This window comes from Cherax quadricarinatus, chromosome 26 (genome assembly GCF_038502225.1).
Source record: "Cherax quadricarinatus isolate ZL_2023a chromosome 26, ASM3850222v1, whole genome shotgun sequence".
NCBI classification, from domain to species: Eukaryota; Metazoa; Arthropoda; class Malacostraca; order Decapoda; family Parastacidae; genus Cherax; species Cherax quadricarinatus.
The window spans coordinates 13,204,079-13,228,880 of record NC_091317.1 but is presented as its reverse complement, the minus strand read 5'-3'; the positions used below and the strand labels follow the sequence as shown (position 1 = coordinate 13,228,880).

Sequence of the window (24,802 nt, the reverse complement as noted above, 5' to 3'; positions counted from 1 at the left end):
TCTCCAGCTAGCGTGGCCGTGACGAACTCTAGCTCAAGTCCCTTCACTGCCGTCAACATGACTTAAGAAATCGTAATGACACGATTGCAAATAAACCATACCCCCGGCCGGGATTGAACCCGCGGTCATAGAGTCTCAAAACTCCAGCCCGTCGCGTTAGCCACTAGACCAGCTAGCCACAATAAGATTCATCCAACTAGGTATATTTCTACACCATAGGAAAGTTAGCACAGGCACCTCTGTGACCACAAATGCAAGTTTTTACAGACGAATCTCCAGCTAGCGTGGCCGTGACGAACTCTAGCTCAAGTCCCTTCACTGCCGTCAACATGACTTAAGAAATCGTAATGACACGATTGCAAATAAACCATACCCCCGGCCGGGATTGAACCCGCGGTCATTTACACCACACATTGCCCTTAGACATGACATCTCCACTGCCTCCATTCTCCTCCTTGCTGCAGCATTTACAACCCAAGCTTCACACCAATATAAATGTTGGAACCACTATACTCTCGTAAATTCCCTTCTTTGCCTCCATGGATAACATGTTTTGTCTCCACATATACCTCAAAGCACCACTCACCTTTTTTACCTTCAAAAATTCTATGGTTAACCTCATCCTTCATAAACCCATCAGCTGACAAGTCAACTCCCAAATATATGAACACATTCACTTCTTCCATATTCCCTTCCTCCAATGTGATATCCAGTTTTTCTTTATCTAAATTGTTAGATGCCCTCATCACCTTACTCTTATCTATGTTCACTTTCAACTTTCTACCTTTACACATCCTCCCAAACTTGTTCACAAACATTTACAACTTAAAAAAAAAAATTTAAATCTCTCAAAAGCACAGTATCATCAGAAAAAAGTAACTGTGTCAACTCCCATTTTGTATTTGATTCCCCATAATTTAATCCCACCCCTCTCCCCAACACCCTAGCATTTACTTCATTTACAACCCCAAAAACAACCATGGTGACATTCCACATACCTGTGTAAGACCTACTTTTACTGGGAAGTAATCTCCCTCTCTCCTACACACACTAACCTGAGCCTCACTATCCTCATAAAAGCTATTTACAGCATTTAATAACTTACCACTTATTCCAAATACACTTGCAACATTTGCCACATTGCTCCCCTATCATATGCCTTTTCTAAATCCATAAATGCAATGAAACTTCCCTATCTTTATCTAAATACTGTTCACATATAAGCTTCAATGTAAACATTTGATCTACACATACCCTACCAATTCTAAAGCCTCCTTGTTCATCTGCAATCCTGCTCTCTGTCTTACATTTAATTCTTTCAATAATAACCCTACCATACACTTTACCTGGTATACCCAGTAAACTTAATCCCCTATGCTCTCTGCCAATCCCTAGGTACTTCCTCTCTTTCATACAGTTATTGAAAAAAAAAAAAACTAACACTATATTCCCCCCCCCCCTGCTTTTAACGATCCTGTCAGTTCCTGTCACGATCCTGTCAGTTCCAGCTGCTTTACCCCCTTTCATTCTACAAAATGCCTCACACAAATACACCACACTTTCATCCTGCTCTTCACTCCTAAAAGATGTTATACCTTCCTGGCTAGCGCATGAAATTACTGCCTCCCTTTCTTCGTCAACATTTAAAAGTTCCTCAAAATATTCCCGCCATCTTCCCAATACTACCTCCAACTCCCCATCTACTAACTTCTCTACTCTGTTTTTAACTGACAAATCCATTTGTTCCCTAGGCTTTCTTAACCTGTTTATCTCATTCCAAAAATTCTTCTTATTCTCAGCAAAATTAGTTGACAGTGCCTCACTCACCCAATCATTTGCTCTCCTCCTGCACTCTCACCACTCTCTTCACCTTTATTTTACTCTCCATATACTCTGCCCTTCTTATATCACTTCTGCTTTACCTCATCATTCCACCAATCACTCTCCTTCCTCCAGCACCCACCTTCCTATAGCCACAAACTTCTGCCTCGCATTGTAACACTGCATTTTTAAAACTATCCCACTCCTCTTCAACCATCCACCCACTACCCATAATTGCAACAGCCAACTTTTCTGCCAACACAGTGGTACCTTGACTTACGAGTGCTCCAACTTACAACTTTTCCAAGTTACAAGCAGTTGCTAAGTAAATTTTTTGCTTTGAGTTGCGAGCCAAAATCCAAGTTACGGGCGAAAAAAAAATATTTACTGGAAAAAAAATATTTACTGAAATTTTTTTTTTACTGAAAATGACATTTAGCAAGAACCCTGACACAACGAAAGGCAGTTTTGGGACTTCGTACTTATAAAACAATGCTAGTGCGATGTTCTCAGTGGAGGTAATCGTGTAATTATCTTTATTCTACAAAAAAATAAAGTTGCTAAGTTTATGACATCTGCAAAATATCTTGCCCTTTACTCCCACACAAATCCCAAAATATTTGGAATATTTCCAATATTCCACAAGCCAACTGTAGAACAATCACTTTTTTATGATTCCTGTCAACATTATTACATTTACTTCAATAATAAATGGTGGATTTCATGAAATAAGTCAATAACTTTCAAGATATTCATATATCACTACACTAGTGATCTAGTGCAGTTAGCCTCTCAAAAACTCCATTTTCTCTTACCTAGGACCAAAGAACACATTATAGGAAGGAGCAGTAATGATTTTATATGCTCAGACTGGTCCTGGACACTCACCATATTATGGCCTATTTTATTCATGCCAGAGTATATATCATGTTTCTATGTTATTTATAGTGTTTATTATGTCATATTAGATCAATTCTGATATACGAATAAATAAGCTGTAGAGTTGATACTGGCGTTATATTGAAGTATTTTCTTCTGCCCCTTTGACGTTTATTGGGAGCTGGAATGGATTAATGGCTTTTCAATTAATTTCAATGAGGAAAACTGATTTAATGTATGAGCAAATTGAGTTACGAACTCGGTCATGGAATGAATTAAACTTATAAGTCAAGGTAGCACCGCAGTTGCTTATATCTCACCCTAACTTCTTGTTCCCTTAATTTGTAAACTTTCACCTCTCTTACTAGTGCTATTTTCCCTTTGCCCCATTCCACAGGAAGAAAGTATCAGTGATCATTGAAGAGGAAAAAATTGAGAATATACTGCCAAGTGTAGAGTACCAGGACTCAGAATAACAGTTATTATAGAGGGTGCCACATAGGAAATGATTTGTGACTAGCAGTGAACGTAGAGCAGTGAGGGGAAATAAGAAAGATGGGATTAGCATAAACTCAAAGAGCAGAAAAGTTAAGAAACAAAAAAGGACTACTGTTAAAACCACAGGAGAATACAAGATATTATTATTATTAATAAAAGTGCAGGAGAGCGAGTTGTGAACTAAGCCTAAAGGTGTTACCACACAGTGGGTCGTGCTTTATACTGAAGGATAGTTTCTCATCTCGTATAAGGAATATAGTGAATGATGAGGTAATGATGTTCAGTGATATAGTGATCTTAAATTGTGGATAACAGCAATCTGTCAAATACGTACCTAATACATAGTGTACAATGTATGGAATATATTCATGGGTCAACCACCACCAGTGAATAATTATTGCCAGAGGTGACAGAGAAGTGTAAACTATCGTATCAGTGTTATAACGAGGAAAAAGGATATGAATAGGCAGTGATATAGTGAACTGAATTTGTGCATAAGAGTAATTCTTTTTAACCCCGAGTGACAGTGTACAATTTATGGTGTAATTATATGGAAACAAGCTGCGCAAGCGCCACGCGCACCCCACCTCCCAGCCACCTCCTCGCACCCCACCCCATTCCATGGATCCTCCACCACCTAGCCAACAATCCCACCCCCCGGCCCCCCTCCTCGCATCCTCACCTTCTTTCCACAGATCCCCCATCTCTCAGCTCACCACCCCACTGAACAGCCCCCACCCTATCATCTCTACCCTCTACCCAAGGATACCCACTGCCCAGCCCCCCCACCTACCAGCCACCCCACCTCCCAGCCTACACATAAAAACCCACCACCCACCACATACACCTGCCCAAGAGTGATCATGGCCAGGAATAAAGTCTGTTGTATATGTGAAAAAAAGTTTGGGAGAAATACGAGGGGCATTGATTGTGAAATATGTGGTAAAACATCCCATATATCATGTAAAAAGCTTCATGAAACCATGACAAATGACCTAAAACAAGAAAAGTCATTCTGGATTTGCCCCAGTGAGAGGGACAGCTGGTCAGGCACAAGAGAAGTAATGAAAAGTGAAAACCTAGAAAGCGTAAGGAAGTATCTACAGTGGAACCTTGACTTACGCGTTTAATCCGTTCCAGGACCTAGCTCGTAACTCATTTAAATTAATTGAAAAGCCATTAATTCGTTCCTGCACTCTGGAGAGACGAGAAAAAATACTTGAATATGACGCTATTATCAAATGCACGGCTTATTTATCTATCACAATTCATCTAATATGACATAATAAACAATATAATTAGCACAGAAACATGATATATACTCTAGAATGAATAAAATAGGCCATATTATGGTGGCAGAGGAAGTGGCAATGGCAGAAGCGTCGGCCATTTCTGTTCCAATTTGACTATCAGTGGACCCCCGGTATTCGATATTAATCCGTTCCTGAGAGCTCATCGAATACCGATATATCGAAAACCGAATCAATTTTCCTCATAAGAAATAATGAAAATCAAATTAATCCGTGCAAGACACCCAAAAGTATGAAAAAAAAATTTTACTACATGAAATATTAAGTTTAATGCAATAGAATAATTACAATAACAATAAAATAATTGACACCTTTAATGATGATCTGGTGATGATTGATGGGATGGAAGGAGGGGAGAGGTGTTAGTGTTTAGAAGGGAAATCCCCTTCCATTAGGACTTGAGGTAACAAGTCCTTTTCCAGGGTTACTTCCCTTCATCTTTTAACCCTTTCAGGGTCCGTCCCGTAGATCTACGGCTTTACATTCAGGGTCCAAACCGTAGATCTACGCCATGAGCTCAGCTCACTCTGATAAACTGTGAGTGGTACATTTGGGCCTAGATATGAGAGAATACATCTATGTGGTATGTGTGCACCACATAAAACAGATCCTGCAGCACACTGTGTATAATGAGAGAAAAAAAATGAAATCATGATTTTTCGATTAAAACAGCAACTTTGCAGTGTTTTTTCGTATGTTTTTTATAGTTGTATTTGCGATTTCTTGGTCTCATTTGATAGAATGGAAGACATATTACAGAAATAGAGATGATTTTGATTGGTTTTAGCATTGGAAATGGCTTGAAACTGAGCTCAAAGTAGCGGAAATGTTAAATTTTTGCCGATATTCAAGAGTAAACAAACGACCTCACACGTCTAATACACATCAGCTGGTGGGTCTAATATACATTCACAAATATGGTGATGATATTTATACAATTATTACAGTATTGCATAACAGTAAATCTTCTATTTTTTGGTGTGAATAAAAATTCATTATGTGAATAAAAAATCAAAATGGAATTTATTTGTAAAGCCTCAAAACATAACTAATGAACAGAGGAAATGTTAGTTTAGTGCCAGGAATGCCTACATTGTTCATTCTGGACCCTATTTTGAAATTGGAATATTTTGAACTTTGTGTTAAATTGGCCAAATTAACAATTTCCAATCACTTTATTTTGTAGTTGAAACAGTTGACTTGGCGATTTCTTGTGCTCAATCGATTGAATAGAAGTAATACTAGTGAAATAGCTAAGAATTTGGTTGATTGGAATAATGTAATTGGCCTAAAATGGGAGTCAAAGTCGGCAAAATCGCCGATTCGTAAATATCGCTGACACATCAAAATTCGCGAGAGCATAATTTCGTCAATTTTCCACCAAATTTCGTACTTTTTGTTTTATTACCTTCACAAAAAGATTCTCTACGATTTCATAAGAAAAAATAACAAATTTTTTTTTTTTTAAATTCTTGGACACTGGTGCGTGACTCCAGATTTGGGCCTTGGACCCTGAAAGGGTTAATGCCACTAGGACCAGCTTGAGAGTCACTGGACCTCTGTCGCACAACAAATCTGTCCATAGAGCTCTGTACCTCCCATTCCTTTACGATTTGTCTAAAATGGGCCACAACACTGTCATTGTAATAGTCACCAGCAAGGCTTGCAATAGCTGTGTTAGGGTGATTTTTCATCCATAAAGGTTTGCACTTCAACCCATTGTGCACACATTTCCTTAATTTTTGAAGTAGGCACAATGGAGTCCACAACTGGCATAGGCTTCTCAGGGTTAGCCCCAAACCCTTCAAAATCTTTCTTAATTTCCATACTAATTCTCACCCTTTTTACCACAGGGTTGGCACTAGAAGCTTTCTTGGGGCCCAATGTGACTTATTTTGCAGAAACAAGCACCAAACACAGTAATAATATGGATAATATGGAATGTACCGAATGTATCCTTAGATGCGCGCACACTGGCTGGCTTGTAAACAATGGCACACGAGGGGCAGTTCAGGCCACATGTGGACAGGTCTCGTACGAATCGTATCGAATACCGGGTTTTCAATTGAATACCGAGGAAAATTTTTTGCGATATAATGCATCGAATACCGGATTTATCGAATACCGATGCCATCGAATACCGGGGGTCCACTGTAGTATCTTCCCGTGTTCTTACCGAGTGACTTGACTGACTTACTGAGTGATTTGACTTACTGAATGACTAGACTGACTTATTGAATGACTTGACTGGCTTACTGAATGACTTACTGAGTGACATGACTGACTTACTGAGTGACATGACTGACTTACTGAGTGACTTGACTGACTTACTGAATGACTTGACTGACTTACTGAATGACTTGACTGACTTACTGAATGACTTGACTGACGTACTGAATGACTTGACTGACTTACTGAATGACTTGACTGACTTACTGACTTGACTGTAATACAGTGGACCCCCGCATAGCGGACGCCTTGCATAGCGGACAATCCGCATAGCGGACGCTTTGTTCGCTAAAATTTTGCCCCGCATAGTGGACAAAAACCCGCTCAGCGGCCTTCGTCCGAGACGCGTCCAATGTGCGCCCTCAGCCAGCCTCACATGTGCCGCCTGTGCCATTGTTTACCAGCCAGCCTCCGCGGTAACATTCAAGCATACACTCGGAATATTTCGTATTATTACAGTGTTTTCGGTGGTGTTTCTGGAAAATAAGTGACCATGGGCCCCAAGAAAGCTTCTAGTTCCAACCCTACAGCAATAAGGGTTAGGATTCCTATTGAAATAAAGAAAGAGATCATTGATAAGTATGAAAGTGGAGTACGTATCACCGACCTGGTCAGGTTGTACAAGAAACCAAAATCAACCATCTCTTCTATTGTGGGCAAGAAAACGGCAATCAAGGAAGCTGTTGTTGCCAAAGGTTTAACTGTGTTTTCGAAACAAAGATCGCAAGTGATGGAAGATGTTGAGAGACTCTTATTGGTGTGGATAAATGAAAAACAGCTAGCAGGAGATAGCGTCTCTCAAGGGATCATATGTGAAAAGGCTAGGAAGTTGCATGACGATTTAATTAAAAAAATGCCTGCAACTAGTGATGATGTGAGTGAATTTAAGGCCAGCAAAGGTTGGTTTGAGAGATTTAAGAAGCGTAGTGGCATCCATAGTGTGATACGGCATGGTGAGGCTGCCAGTTCGGACCACAAAGCGGCTGAAAAATATGTGCATGAATTCAAGGAGTACATAGAAACTGAAGGACTGAAACCTGAACAAGTGTTTAATTGTGATGAAACAGGCCTGTTCTGGAAGAAAATGCCAAGCAGGACCTACATTACTCAGGAGGAAAAGGCACTCCCAGGACATAAGCCTATGAAAGACAGGCTTACTTTGTTGATGTGTGCCAATGCTAGTGGTGATTGCAAAGTTAAGCCTTTATTAGTGTATCACTCTGAAACTCCCAGAGCGTTCAGGCAAAAGAATGTCCTCAAGGATAATTTGTGTGTGCTGTGGAGGGCAAACAGTAAGGCATGGGTCACTAGGGAATTTTTCTATAACTGGTTACACCATGCATTTGCCCCCAATGTGAAAGATTACCTAACTGAAAAGAAATTAGACCTTAAGTGCCTCCTGGTGTTAGACAATGCCCCTGGTCATCCTACAGACGTGGCAGAGCGACTTTATGGGGACATGAGCTTCATTAAGGTGAAGTTTTTGCCTCCTAATACCACTCCTCTCCTGCAGCCCATGGACCAGCAGGTCATTTCCAACTTCAAGAAACTGTACACAAAAGCTCTGTTTCAAAAGTGCTTTGAAGTGACCACAGACACTCGATTGACTCTAAAAGAGTTTTGGAAGGATCACTTTAATATCCTCAATTGTGTAAACCTTATAGGTAAGGCTTGGGAGGGAGTGACTAAGAGAACCTTGAACTCTGCTTGGAAGAAACTGTGGCCAGAATGTGTAGACAAAAGGGATTTTGAAGGGTTTGAGGCTAACCCTGAGAGGAGTATACCAGTTGAGGAATCAATTGTGGAATTGGGGAAGTCCTTGGGGTTGGAGGTTAGTGGGGAGGATGTGGAAGAGTTGGTGGAGGAGGACAATGAAGAACTAACCACTGATGAGCTGATAGATCAACTTCAAGAGCAAGAGGCCAGACCTGGGGAAACTGGTTCAAAGGAGGGGAGAGAGAAATTGAAGGAATTGCCTACTTCAAAGATTAAGGAAATGTGTGCAAAATGGCTTGAAGTGCAAACCTTTTTTGATGAAAATCACCCTCACACAGCTATTGCAAGCCGTGCTGGTGACTGTTACAATGACACTGTTGTGAACCACTTTAGACAAATCATAAAGGAACGAGAGGTACAGGCCACTATGGACAGATATGTTGTGCGAAAGAAGTCCAGTGACTCTGAAGCTGGTCCTAGTGGCATTAAAAGAAGAAGGGAAGTAACCCCAGAAAAGGACTTGCTACCTCAAGTCCTAATGGAAGGGGATTCCCCTTCTAAACACTAACACTCTCTCTCCCCTCCTCCCATCCCATCAATCATCATCAGATCTTCAATAAAAGTAAGTGTCATGTAATTGTGCATGCCTTTTTCAGTTTGTGTGTACTAAAATTAACATTTTTTTGTGGTAAAAAAATTTTTTTTTCATACTTTTGGGTGTCTTGCACGGATTAATTTTATTTCCATTATTTCTTATGGGGAAAATTCATTCGCATAGCGAACATTTCGCATAACAGCCAGCCCTCTTGCACGGATTAAGTTCGCTATGCGGGGGTCCACTGTATATTATTATTACTGCTAAGAAGAAAAAGAGAATGATTTCCATGGAATTAAAGCATGAAATCATAGATAAACAAGCGAGGTGTCCAGGTTTTGGGTTGAGGGGGAAGAGGGAGGAGGGAGCTGGCTCGCAACTCAAATGTTGGCTCGTAACTCAGAGCAAAAAATTTACCCAGGGACGGCTCGTATCTCAAAAAACTTATAAGTTGGGACACTCGTAAGTCAAGGGTCCACTGGAAGGAGCTTGGTAGATTTAAACAAAGAGTGGAAAACAGGGGATAAGGAACAAGAAAAGGAGGAAAGCGCAAATACAGTGGACCCCCGCATACCATACACATCACATAACATTCAATCCGCATACCGCTCGCTTTTATCGCAAAAATTTTGCCTCGCATACCACTCAAAAACCTGCTCACCGCTCTTCGTCCGAGACGCGTCCAATGTGCGCCCTTAGCCAGCCTCACATGTGCCGCCGGTGGCATTGTTTACCAGCCAGCCTCCGCGGTAACATCCAAGCATACAATCGGAACATTTCGTACTATTACAGTGTTTTTGGTGATTTTATCTGCAAAATAAGTGACCATGGGCCCCAAAAAAGCTTCTAGTGCCAACCCTACAGCAATAAGGGTGAGAATTACTATAGAGATGAAGAAAAAGATCATTGATAAGTATGAAAGTGGAGTGCGTGTCTCCGAGCTGGCCAGGTTGTATAATAAACCCCAATCAACCATCGCTACTATTGGTGGTACAGCTGCTGCTGCTGCTGCACTGTCAGCTGCTGCTGCTGCTGTACCACCGTCAGCTGCTGCTGTAGTACCGTCTGCTGCTGCTGTAGCATCGTCTGCTGCAGCACTGTCAGCTGCTGCTGTAGTACCGTCTGCTGCTGCTGTACCACCGTCAGCTGCTGCTGCACTGTCAGCTGCTGCTGCTGCTGTACCACCGTCAGCTGCTGCTGTAGTACCGTCTGCTGCTGCTGTAGCATCGTCTGCTGCTGCTGTACCACCGTCAGCTGCTGCTGTAGTACCGTCTGCTGCTGCTGTAGCATCGTCTGCTGCTGCTGTAGCACTGTCAGCTGCTGCTGCTGCTGTAGCACTGTCAGCTGCTGCTGCTGCTGTAGCACTGTCAGCTGCTGCTGCTGCTGCTGTAGCACCGTTGTTGGTGTGGCTTATTGAGAATACCAAGAAACAATTAACCCCAGAGGATTTGCCACCCAGGATAACCCAAAAAAGTCAGTGTCATCGAAGACTGTCTAACTTATTTCCATTGGGGTCCTTAATCTTGTCTCCCAGGATGCAACCCACACCAGTCGACTAACACCCAGGTGAACAGGGAAAAATGCCTGGAACTAGTGCTCATATTGGTGAATTTAAAGCCAGCAAAGGTTGGTTTGAGAGATTTAAGAATCGTAGTGGCATACACAATGTGATAAGGCCTGTTCTGGAAGAAAATGCCAAACAGGACCTACAGTACTCAGGAGGAAAAGGCACTCCCAGGACACAGTGTCTCATCAGTCATTGCTGCATCTTCAATAAAGGTAAGTCATTTATTCTTCATTTAGTAGAGTAGTACATGCACAATATATATTGTGCATGTACTACTCTACTATTGTGCATGTATCCTTCTCATTGTGTGTAGGAAAATGTATATTTCATGTGGTAAAAAAAAAAATTTCATACTTTTGGGTGTCTTGCACGGATTAATTTGATTTCCATTATTTCTTATGGGGAAAATTCATTCGCATACCGATCATTTCGCATAACAATGAGCCCTCTTGCACGGATTAAAGTCGCTATGCGGGGGTCCACTGTAGAGGTGAAAACAAGGAGTGGAAATAAGAGTGGAAAAACGTCATACAGAGCAAGTCGGGAAAGAATGAAACAGGGATACATAATACAGCAGAAAGGGAAAGGGAGAGAAAGCTAGAGCAAGACCAAACGAAAATGAGTAAAGGGAAGAAATTAGCCTAGAAGAAAGTAAACAAGAGAACTCAGATCAGGTGGCAGAAATTGGGAATGACACAAAATCAGTAAATATAGGTAGTTAGAACATTTGCAGATACAGTGGACCCCAGGTATTCGATGGCATCGGTATTCGAAAAATCTGGTATTCGATGCATTATATCGCAAAAAAAATTCCTCGGTATTCGATTGAAAACCCGGTATTCGATACAATTCGTACGAGACCTGTCCACGTGTGGCCTGAACTACCCCGTGTGTGCCAGTGTTTACAAGCCAGCCAGTGTGCGCGCATCTAAGGATACATTCGGTACATTCTATATTATCCATATTATCAGTGTTTGGTGCTTGTTTCTGCAAAATAAGTCACCATGGGCCCCAAGAAAGCTTCTAGTGCCAACTCTGTGGTAAAAAGGGTGAGAATTAGTATGGAAATTAAGAAAGATTTTGAAGGGTTTGGGGCTAACCCTGAGAAGCCTATGCCAGTTGTGGACTCCATTGTGCCTACTTCAAAAATTAAGGAAACGTGTGCACAGTGGGTTGAAGTGCAAACCTTTATGGATGAAAATCACCCTAACACAGCTATTGCAAGCCTTGCTGGTGACTATTACAATGACAATGTTGTGGCCCATTTTAGACAAATCGTAAAGGAATGGGAGGTACAGAGCTCTATGGACAGATTTGTTGTGCGACAGAGGTCCAGTGACTCTCAAGCTGGTTCTAGTGGCATTAAAAGAAGAAGGGAAGTAACCCTGGAAAAGGACTTGCTACCTCAAAGTCCTAATGGAAGGGGATTCCCCTTCTAAACACTAACACCTCTCCCCTCCTCCCATCCCATCAATCATCACCAGATCTTCATTAAAGGTAAGTGTCAATTATTTTATTGTTATTGTAATTATTCTATTGCATTAAACTTAATATTTCATGTAGTAAAATTTTTTTTTTTTCATATTTTTGGGTGTCTTGCACAGATTAATTTGATTTCCATTATTTCTTATGAGGAAAACTGATTCGGTTCTCGATATTATCGGTATTCGATGAGCTCTCAGGAACGGATTAATATCGAATACCGGGGGTCCACTGTACTATGAAAAAGGTATGTGCCTATATGGCAGAGATTGCTGGAATAAACACACCAGAAAATGTGCCAACACGTTGAGGAAAGGAAAATGTCGTTTCAACAAAGAGTGCAGGTACCTCCATCCAGTAATGTGTACAACTTCAATGCAGTCCAGAGAATGTTACGACCTGAGCTGCCCGGACCACCATATAAAAGGAACACGATGCTGTAGAGTTAGCAGAGAAAGTGAAATCGAACAGCAATCTTTTTTAGACAAAAAGGGAAAAGATGTAAAGTAAAAGGGCACAAGTACAAATAATGTGACATTTTATTGTGGCAACGTTTTGTTCTCCAGGAGCTTTGTCAAGCTCCTGGAGAGCGAAACATTGCCACAATAAAATGTCACATTAGTTGCACTTGTGTCCTTTTACTTTGCATAGTCAGTAATTCTACCAACATTATTACAAGAGAAAAGATCAAACCAAAGGAAGAGACAAACAGGGGAAATGGTACAGAGAGGACTGATGAGCAGCATAATGGGGCGTACCAAACCAGGCATCAGCCCATCAAAGCCGAATAAGCAACCAAATGCAAAGCCAGTACTGGAGAAACCAGGAGCGTGTACACCAGGGGACATACCAGGTAGTACATCACCAGTGGTACTAACGAAACACAAAGTGAGACAAAACATCCCAAATGGTAATTCCTGTTTCATGTTCGCAAATATTCAGGGTTTGAAATCAAATAAAAATGACAAAGTTAGCTATGTCAGTGGGCTCCTGACAGAAGGGAATGCCATGTTTGGAGCATTTACAGAAACATATACTACAAGGGATGTTTTGGACGGAGAGATAAAATTAGAAAACTACAACATGTATAGATGTGATAGAATTAATAGGTCACAGTAGGAATCTATGTAAAGGATACTTTCTGTTGCACAGAAGTGCTGAACTCTACGAATGATGTAGTAGAAATTCTATGTATTAAAGTTGAAAATAGAAATTTGGTAATTATCCTAGTATACAAACCACCATCAGCAACTACTAAGGAATTCACAAGTCAGCTAAGGAAGATAGATAGCTATCGGATAGGCTAGAAAATCCCACACCAAATATTTTACTCCTTGAAGATTTTAATCTCCCTCATGTAAAATGGAAGATGGCGCAACGTAATGTTATACCAGAAATGTCTCCGGGAAGCAGCCTGGCTCAACAGGCACATACCAGGGAACTAATGAGGCCTTGTGAAAAGTACTCATTAAGCCAACAGGTAAGTGATTCCACTAGAAATGAAAATATCCTAGATTTGATATTCACAAACAGCGAGGAACTGATCAGACACACAACAGTTACAAAAACAATATACTCTGATCATAACATCATAAAAGTTCAAACGAGTATTAACTCAGGGTTAGGGAACTGTGTCACTAATGTTCGAGACGGGATGTTCAGTAAGTTTAATTCTAACAACCATAAAATTTACTGAGAAAAAATAAACCAAGAGCTATCAGACATACCCTGGGAAATGGACACTAGCACCCTAAATCCCCACCAGGTATGTATGAAGCACGTACCATTGAGGAAACCCAGAAGAAGATCAGATATGGAGAGTGTAGGAGATGGTACAGAAAAAAACTTGATACTGAATTGCTTAAAAACACAAATGTGCTACAAAAGAGGAAAGATAGGCTTAGCTGAGAGATCACTGAATTAGAGCAAAAACTAAGGAAGTCATACCTCACAGTAAAAGTACAAAGGGAACAAAGGGCCATACAGGATACTGCAAGAAACCCAAAATATTTCTATTGCTATGCAAAATCCAAGCTAAGGACTACCTGTAGAATTGGACCACTACCGAGAGGAGATTCGTATACTGACGATGAACAGGAAACGAGTGAAATCCTAATATAACAGTATGAGTTGGTGTTCAGAACTCTACTAAATGACAGCAAGGTAGAAAATGCAGAAATATTTTTCGCTCCAGAAGAAGGCTGCAATGACCAACTAACTGACATTAGCACAAATTCCATGGTTTTCAAAAAAGAAATGGGAAACATTCCCACTCACTCAGCACCTGGACCAGATTCACGGAATGCTCTATTTATAAAGAAGTGCAAAGTACCACTAGCATGAGCCCTCAGTATTCTTTGGAGAAAGTTTAGATCTAGGTGAAATACCAGAGGCCTTAAAGAGTGCAGACATAGCTCCTTTGCATAAGAGAGGTAGTAGAGCACTAGCTAAAAATTAGACCAGTAGCTCTAACCTCTCGCGTCATAAAAATCTCCGAAAGTGTGATGAGATGGCGGATAACAAATTTTGTGGAACAGCACAACCAGCATAACCCGAACCAGCATGGTTTTAGAGCAGGACGATCATGCCTGTCACAGCTGCTGAACCATTATGACAGAAATATGGAGGCATTGGAAGACGACCAAAATGCAGATGTGATTTACACAGATTTCGCAAAGGTGTTTGACAAATGCGATCATGGAGTGATAGCGCACAAAATGAAGGCCACGGGCATTACGGGGAAGGTAGGCAGATGGATTTTCGATTTCCTAACACAGAACACAAAAAGTAGTAGTGAACAAGGCAAGATCCAGCATCAGCGAGGTCAAAAGCTAAGTGCCCCAAGGCACTGTCCTGGCACCTCTGCTGTTTCTCATCCTTATAGCAGGCAGATAAAAACATCTTGCACACTTTTGTAACATTATTTGCAGATGACACTAAAATAAGCATTAAAGTCACTACGGTAAAGGACACTAAAAACATACAGGAAGACATAACCAGGGTTTTCCAGTGGGCAGTGGAGAACAACATGACGCTCAATGGTGATAAGTTCCAGCTGCTTAGGTATGGAAATAATGAAGAACTCGAAAGGAACACTATATACATAACTCAAGAGGGTCACCAAATAGAAAGTAAGGAATACGTAAAAGACCTGGGAATATTTATGTAAGCGGACCTTTCTTTTAACCAGTAAACGGTCCAAACGTATATACAGGTCTCCCTCAACATTCACACTTTCAACTTTCACGGGCTTCGCACATTCGCGAACTCCCAACTGCCAAATTCCCAGCCACCAAATTCCCTGCCGCCAAATCATATTTAAGTTTCCCGCCACCTGCGAGTCCCTACTACCCTCCCTCCGACCCCCACAACTGGCAACCAGCCCTCCCACCACTCAGTGTGGTGAGTGTTTTGTTTGTTCATTATTTGCTATTAAACTACAGTATAAATAATGTAAACCCATTCATGACTGCATATTGGAATGGCTATTCGGACAGGTATTAGACGGTGACATCATGTGTTTACTCTTGAACACTGCAAAGAATTAAACATTTCTGCTACAGCTAATAATAACAATAGTAATAATAATAATAATAATAATAATAATAATAATAATAATAAATATGATATAATTGAAGAAGGAAATTGTACAAAAATACAAGGGAGTGGTTGACACATCGTCAGTGTGGCTTTGTTTATGCTGGAGTGAACATTAGTCTCCCTGCTCTTCCAAACATTTCACAATAATTCATTGTGTTTGGTGTTTGTAGATTGAGTGTGACTGGAGTGGTAGAGGCAGTGATCGAGGCAATGGTACTTAATAACATACATGTTAATAATAATACATGTTATTAATAATATGTACTAATATTATTTATAACATATATGTTATTAAATACATACATGTTAATAATAATACATGTTATTAATAATAACATGTACTATTATTATTTATAACATATATGTTATTAAATACCACTGCCTCAACCGCTGAATTATTGTGAAATGTTTGGAAGAGCGGGGAGACTAATGTCCACTCCAGCATAAACGAAGTCACACTGACGATGTGTCAACCACTCCCTCGTATTTTTGAACAATTTCCTTCTTCAATTATATTGTATTTATTATTATTATTATTATTATTATTATTATTATTATTATTATTATTTTTATTATTATTATTACTATTGTTATTATTAGCAACAGCAGAAATGTTCGATTCTTTGCTGTGTTCAAGAGTAAACACATGATGTCACCGTCTAATACCTTTCCTAATAGCCATTATTTATTCTGTAGTTTAATAGCAAATAATGAACAAACAAAACACTCACCACACTGAGTGGTGGGAGGGCTGGCTGCCAGTTGTGGGGGTCGGAGGGAGGGTAGTAGGGACTCGCAGTGGTGAAGTCTGTAGTATTTAACCCTTTCAGGGTCCAAGGCCCAAATCTGGAGTCACGCACCAGTGTCCAAGAAACGCCCCCGCGGCCCGGTTTTCAAAAAAAAAAAAAAAATTTGCTATTTTTTCTTATGAAATCGTAGAGAATCTTTTTGTGAAGGTAATAAAACAAAAAGTACGAAATTTGGTGGAAAATTGATGAAATTATGCTCTTGCGAATTTTGATGTGTCAGCGATATTTACGAATCGGCGATTTTGCCGACTTTGACTCCCATTTTAGGCCAATTACATTATTCCAATTAACCAAATTCTTAGCTATTTCACTAGTATTACTTCTATTCTATCGATTGAGCACAAGAAATCGCCAAGTCAACTGTTTCAACTACAAAATAAAGTGATCAGAAATTGTTAATTTGGCCAATTTAACACAAAGTTCAAAATACAGTGGACCCCCGCATACCGATTTTAATCCGTGCAAGAGGGCTCATTGGTATGCGAAATAATCGGTATGCAAATGAATTTTCCCCATAAGAAATAATGGAAATCAAATTAATCCGTGCAAGACACCCAAAAGTATGAAAAAAAAATTTTACCACATGAAATATACATTTTCCTACACACAAAGAGAAGGATACATGCACAATAGTATAGTAGTACATGCACAGTATATATTGTGCATGTACTAGTCTACTAAATGAAGAATAAATGACACTTACCTTTATTGAAGATGCAGCAATGACTGATGAGACACTGTGTCCTGGGAGTGCCTTTTCCTCCTGAGTACTGCAGGTCCTGTTTGGCATTTTCTTCCAGAACAGGCCTTATCACACTGTGGTTACCTGGAGGTTACCTGGAGGTTATTCCGGGGATCAACGCCCCCGCGGCCCGGTCCATGACCAGGCCTCCCGATGGATCAGGGCCTGATCAACTAGGCTGTTACTGCTGGCCGCACGCAGTCCGACGTACGAGCCACAGCCCGGCTGATCCGGCACTGACTTTAGGTATCTGTCCAGCTCTCTCTTGAAGGCAGCCAGGGGTTTATTGGCAATTCCCCTAATGCTTGATGGGAGGCTGTTGAACAGTTTTGGGCCCCGGACACTTATGGTGTTTTCTCTTAGTGTACCAATGGCGCCCCTACTTTTTATTGGCGGCATTTTGCATCGCCTGCCCAGTCTTTTACTTTCGTAGGGAGTGATTTCTGTGTGCAGATTTGGGACCATTCCTTCCAAGATTTTCCAAGTGTAGATTATGATATATCTCTCCCTCCTGCGTTCCAACGAGTACAAGTCAAGTGCTTCCAAGCGTTCCCAGTAGTTGTGTGTATGTCACTACGATTCTTAACTCTCTCAAACCAACCTTTGCTGGCTTTAAATTCACCAATATGAGCACTAGTTCCAGGCATTTTTCCCTGTTCACCTGGGTGTTAGTCGACTGGTGTGGGTTGCATCCTGGGAGACAAGATTAAGGACCCCAATGGAAATAAGTTAGACAGTCTTCGATGACACTGACTTTTTTGGGTTATCCTGGGTGGAAAATCCTCTGGGGTTAATTGTTTCTTGGTATATTCTCAATAAGCCACACCAACAACAGTGCTACAGCAGCAGCAGATGATGCTACAGCAGCAGCAGCAGACGATGCTACAGCAGCAGCAGACGATGCTACAGCAGCAGCAGACGGTGCTACAGCAGCAGCAGACGGTGCTACAGCAGCAGCAGACGATGCTACAGCAGCAGCAGACAATGCTACAGCAGCAGCAGCAGCAGACGATGCTACAGCAGCATCAGACGATGCTACAGCAGCAGACGATGCTACAGCAGCAGCAGACGATGCTACAGCAGCAGCAGACGATGCTACAGCAGCAGCAGACGATGCTACAGCAGCAGCAGACGATGCTACAGCAGCAGCAGACGATGCTACAGCAGCAGCAGACGATGCTACAGCAGCAGCAGATGATGCTACAGCAGCAGCAGCAGCAGCCGACGATGCTACAGCAGCAGCAGCAGCTGACAGTGCTACAGCAGCAGCAGATGATTCTACAGCAGCAGCAGACAATGCTACAGCAGCAGCAGACGATGCTACAGCAGCAGCAGCAGCTGACAGTGCAGCAGCAGCTGTACCACCAATAGTAGCGATGGTTGATTGGGGTTCATTATACAACCTGGCCAGCTCGGAGACACGCACTCCACTTTCATACTTATCAATGATCTTTTTCTTCATCTCTATAGTAATTCTCACCCTTATTGCTGTAGGGTTGGCACTAGAAGCTTTCTTGGGGCCCATGGTCACTTATTTTCCAGATAAAATCACCAAAAACACTGTAATAATACGAAATGTTACGATTGTATGCTTGGATGCTACTGCGGAGGCTGGCTGGTAAACAATGCCACCGGCGGAACATGTGAGGCTGGCTAAGGCGCACATTGGACGAACAGCGGTGAGCGGGTTTTTGAGCGGTATGCGAGGCAAAATTTTTGCGATTAAAGTGAGCGGTATGCGGAATAAACGGTATGTGATGCCAACGGTATGCAGGGGTCCACTGTATTCCAATTTCAAAATAGGGTCCAGAATAAACAATGTAGGCATTCCTGGCACTAAACTAATATTTCCTCTGTTCATTAGTTATGTTTTGAGGCTTTACAAATAAATTCCATTTTGATTTTTTATTCACATAATGAATTTTTATTCACACCAAAAAATAAAAGATTTACTGTTATGCAATACTGTAATAATTGTATAAATATCATCACCATATTTGTGAATGTATATTAGACCCACCAGCTGACGTGTATTAGACGTGTGAGGTCGTTTGTTTACTCTTGAATATCGGCAAAAATTTAACATTTCCGCTACTTTGAGCTCAGTTTCAAGCCATTTCCAGTGCTAAAACCAATCAAAATCATCTCTATTTCTGTAATATGTCTTCCATTCTTTCAAATGAGACCAAGAAATCGCAAATACAACTATAAAAACATACGAAAAACACTGCAAAGTTGCTGTTTTAATCGAAAAATCATGATTTCAGTTTTTTTCTCTCATTATACACAGTGTGCTGCAGGATCTGTTTTATGTGGTGCACACATACCACATAGATGTATTCTCTCATATCTAGGCCCAAATGTACCACTCACAGTTTATCAGAGAGAGCTGAGCTCATGGCGTAGATCTACGGTTTGGACACTCACCGTAAAGCCGTAGATCTACGGGACGGACCCTGAAAGGGTTAATAACATACATGTTATTAACATACATGTTATTAAATAACATACATTATTAAACCATAACATGTACAGTGGACCCCCGCATACCGGACGCATCGCATACCGTACAATCCGCATACCGGACGCTTTGATCGCAAAAATTTTGCCTCGCATACCGCCCAAAAACCCGCTCACCGCCCTTCGTCCGAGACGCGTCCAATGTGCGGCCTGAGCCACGCTCACGTTCCGCCGGTGGCATTGTTTACCAGCCAGCCTCCGCGGTAACATCCAAGCATACAATCGGAACATTTCGTATTATTACAGTGTTTTTGGTGATTTTTTCTGGAAAATAAGTGACCATGGGCCCCAAGAAAGCTTCTAGTGCCAACCCTACAGCAATAAGGGTGAGAATTACTATGGAGATGAAGAAAAAGATCATTGATAAGTATGAAAGTGGAGTGCGTGTCTCCGAGCTGGCCAGGTTGTATAATAAACCCTAATCAACCATCGCTACTATTGGTGGTACAGCTGCTGCTGTACCACCGTCAGCTGCTGCTGCACTGTCAGCTGCTGCTGCACTGTCAGCTGCTGCTGCTGTACCACCGTCAGCTGCTGCTGCTGTACCACCGTCAGCTGCTGCTGCTGCTGTAGTACCGTCTGCTGCTGCTGTAGCATCGTCTGCTGCTGCTGTAGCATCGTCTGCTGCTGCTGTAGCATCGTCTGCTGCTGCTGTAGCATCGTCTGCTGCTGCTGTAGCATCGTCTGCTGCTGTTGTAGCATCGTCTGTTGCTGCTGTAGCATCGTCTGTTGCTGCTGTACCACCGTCAGCTGCTGCTGCTGCTGTAGCATCGTCTGCTGCTGCTGTAACATCGTCAGTTGCTGCTGTAGCATCGTCTGCTGCTGCTGTAGCATCGTCTGTTGCTGCTGTAGCATCGTCTGTTGCTGCTGTACCACCGTCAGCTGCTGCTGCTGCTGTAGCATCGTCTGCTGCTGCTGCTGCTGTAGCATCGTCTGCTGCTGCTGTAACATCGTCAGTTGCTGCTGTAGCATCGTCTGCTGCTGCTGTAGCATCGTCTGTTGCTGCTGTACCACCGTCAGCTGCTGCTGCTGCTGTAGCATCGTCTGCTGCTGCTGCTGGTGTAGCATCGTCTGCTGCTGCTGTAACATCGTCAGTTGCTGCTGTAGCATCGTCTGCTGCTGCTGTAGCATCGTCTGTTGCTGCTGTAGCATCGTCTGTTGCTGCTGTACCACCGTCAGCTGCTGCTGCTGCTGTAGCATCATCTGCTGCTGCTGTAGCATCGTCTGTTGCTGCTGTAGCATCGTCTGTTGCTGCTGTACCACCGTCAGCTGCTGCTGTAGCACCGTTGTTGGTGTGGCTTATTGAAAATACCAAGAAACAATTAACCCCAGAGGATTTGCCACCCAGGATAACCCAAAAAAGTCAGTGTCATCGAAGACTGTCTAACTTATTTCCATTGGGGTCCTTAATCTTGTCTCCCAGGATGCAACCCACACCAGTCGACTAACACCCAGGTGAACAGGGAAAATGCCTGGAACTAGTGCTCATATTGGTGAATTTAGAGCCAGCAAAGGTTGGTTTGAGAGATTTAAGAATCGTAGTGGCATACACAGTGTGATAAGGCATGTTCTGGAAGAAAATACCTAACAGGACCTACAGTACTCAGGAGGAAAAGGCACTCCCAGGACACAGTGTCTCATCAGTCATTGCTGCATCTTCAATAAAGGTAAGTGTCATTTATTCTTCATTTAGTAGAGTAGTACATGCACAATATATATTGTGCATGTACTACTCTACTATTGTGCATGTATCCTTCTCTTTGTGTGTAGGAAAATGTATATTTCATGTGGTAAAAAATTTTTTTTTTTCATACTTTTGGGTGTCTTGCACGGATTAATTTGATTTCCATTATTTCTTATGGGGAAAATTCATTCGCATACCGAACATTTCGCATAACAACCAGCCCTCTTGCACGGATTAAGGTCGCTATGCGGGGGTCCACGGTATATATTTAGTACAATTTACGACGTTTTCATGTATTTTATGATTATTCATGGTTCAACAAGTTAAGGAAGCAGTATTGTAATATATTTCCCTACAATATATTGGGGCACCAAACATTCACGGTTTTTCAACATTCGCGAGGCTCTTGATCCCCTAACCCTCGCGAATGTTGAGGGAGACCTGTATACGCTTTTTCAACATTTGAAAGTATGTAAAAAAAGTAGATCTTTTTTTTTTTTTTTACATTTGAAAACGTGTAAAAAACCTTTGATTTTTTTTTTTTATACACCTACCATCCGACTTATGACCTGCTCGACTTATGACCACTCGACTTACGACCGTGTTTTTTATGCCAAATTTCTGGGAAATAAACAACTATTTGTGTTCTACACAGTGTTTATCCTAAACCTTACAGTATAAAATACAGTACTAACAACATAAAAAGTAAAGTAAAACATGAAATACCAAAATAAAACAATAAAATAAAGTCATTACAAAAATGTTTTGTTGATATCCAGTAGTAAAGTTCGACTTACGACCATTTCGACTTACGACCGGTTTCTCGGAACCGAACTCGGTCATAAGTCGGATGGTAGGTGTATTTGAAAATATGTAAAAAAAACGTAATCTACTTTTGGAGCACTACGCATATGAACGTAGATCTGCTTGGACCATTTACGGGTTAAAGACCACAACAAGACAAAGATCATGACAACCAGGAAGATGATGGGGTGGGTATTGAGAACTTTCAGAACAAGGGAAATAATACCAATGGTGACACTCTTCAAATCGCCAGTGCTCCCTCACTTAGAATATTGTTCAGTGCTGATGGTCCCGTTCAAAGCAGGAGAAATATCGGAGCTGGAACAAATACAAAGATTGCTTACGGCTCACAATGAGCCTGTAAAGCACCTAAATTACTGGGAACGCCTGCAGGTCTTGAACATGTATTCATTGGAGCGGAGTAGAGAGAGATACGTGATAATACATATACCTGGAAAGTACTCGAGGGCCTGGTCCCAAATCTGCACACTGCCATAACAACATGCCGGAGTGAGAGATTTGGGAGGAAGTGTAAAATAAACCCAGTGAGGAGCATGGGTGCAGTGGGGACAATAAGGGAACACTGTATCAACATCTGGGGTCCCAGACTATTCAACATCTTACCAGAAGATATCAGAAACACAGCTGGAACAAGTGTAGAAGCCTTCAAGAGGAAACTGGACAACTATCTTCACCAGATACCAGATCAACCAGGCTGTGATGGATATGTGGGGCAGCAGGCCTCCAGCAGCAACAGTCTGGTTGACCAAGCAAGCACCAGATGATCCTGGCCCATGGCTGGGCTCAGGGAGTAGATTAACTCTCGAAACTCTTCCAAGGTATATCAAAGGTATATCTACCTCTTACTCTAACTAGCTACAACTAAATAATGATCCAATATATCTGTTACCCCTCTATAAACATGCACATCCTGAAGCATACCCATCAACCGTTTATCCACCAATACATAATCTAACAAACTACCTTCATTATGTGCTATATTATATCTTGTATACTTATCCTCTTTTTCATATGTATTACTTATTACCAAACCTCTTTCTACCCATAGTTCAACTAAAGGCACCCATTTTCATTTATCCCTGGTACCCCAAACTTACCTACTACTCCCTCCACAACAATTTTACCCACTTCAGCATTTGGATCCTCAACCACAAGTACAGTGGACCCCCGCATAACGATGGCATCGCATAGCGATTTTTCCGCATAACGATTACTTTTATCGCAAAATTTTTGCCGCGCATACCGATTAAAAACCCGCATACCGATTTTCGTCCGAGACGCGTCCAATGTGCCCTCAGCCAGCCTCACATGTGCCGCTCCGTCCCATTGTTTACCAGCCAGCCTCCGCGGTAACATCCAAGCATACACTCGGAATATTTCGTATTATTACAGTATTTTCGGTGCTGTTTCTGGAAAATAAGTGACCATGGGCCCCAAGAAAGCTTCTAGTGCCAACCCTGTGGTAAAAAGGGTGAGAATTAGTATGGAAATTAAGAAAGATTTTGAAGGGTTTGGGGCTAACCCTGAGAAGCCTATGCCAGTTGTGGAATCCATTGTGCCTACTTCAAAGATTAAGGAAATGTGTGCAGAGTGGGTTGAACTGCAAACCTTTATAGATGAAAATCACCCTGACACAGCTGTTGCAAGCCGTGCTTGTGACTATTTCAATGACAATGTTATGGCCCATTTTAGGAAAGTCTTGAAGGAACGGGAGGTACAGAGCTCTATGGACAGATTTGTTGTGCGACAGAGGTCCAGTGACTCTCAAGCTGGTCCTAGTGGCATTAAAAGAAGAAGGGAAGTAACCCCAGAAAAGGACTTGCTACCTCAAGTCCTAATGGAAGGGGATTCCCCTTCTAAACAGTAAGAAGATAATGCTCTCCCCTCCTCCCATCCCATCAATCATCACCAGATCTTCAATAAAAGTAAGTGTCATGTAATTGTGCATGCCTTTTTCAGTTTGTGTGTATTAAAATTAACATTTCATGTGGTAAAAAAAAATTTTTTTCATACTTTTGGGCGTCTTGCACGGATTAATTTTATTTCCATTATTTCTTATGGGGAAAATTCATTCGCATAACGATTATTTCGCATAACGATGAGCCCTCTTGCACGGATTAAAATCGTTAACCGGGGGTCCACTGTACTCTCTCATTTTGTTCAAAACTCCCCATGCACTCACTCTACATTTTCCAAACTCACTCACTCACTCTCCTCTACACTTCTCACTTCTCCAGGTGCATAAACACTTACGATGACCCACTTTTCACATCCAACCCTTATTTTACTCCACATAATCCTTGAATTAAAAATGAAAATAAGGCGGATGTCCTGGCTCTAAGTGAAACAAAGCTGAAGGGGGTAGGAGAGTTTCAGTTTGGAGAAATAAATGGGATTAAGTCAGGAGTTTCTAATAAAGTTACAGCTAAGGAAGGAGTAGCAATAATGTTGAAAGATAAGTTATGGCAGGAAAAGAGGGAATATCAAAGTTCAAATATAGCAACATAATTCAATTCTATTATTGT

The 24,802-nt window shown here is 41.6% G+C and overlaps 1 protein-coding gene across 9 annotated transcripts in view; it reads right to left on the bottom strand.

Moving 5' to 3' along the window:
- Nucleotides 1-24,802, bottom strand: part of LOC128691620 (peptidyl-prolyl cis-trans isomerase G) — a 185,328-nt gene that overhangs the window by 73,436 nt on the left and 87,090 nt on the right. The window lies entirely within an intron of this gene.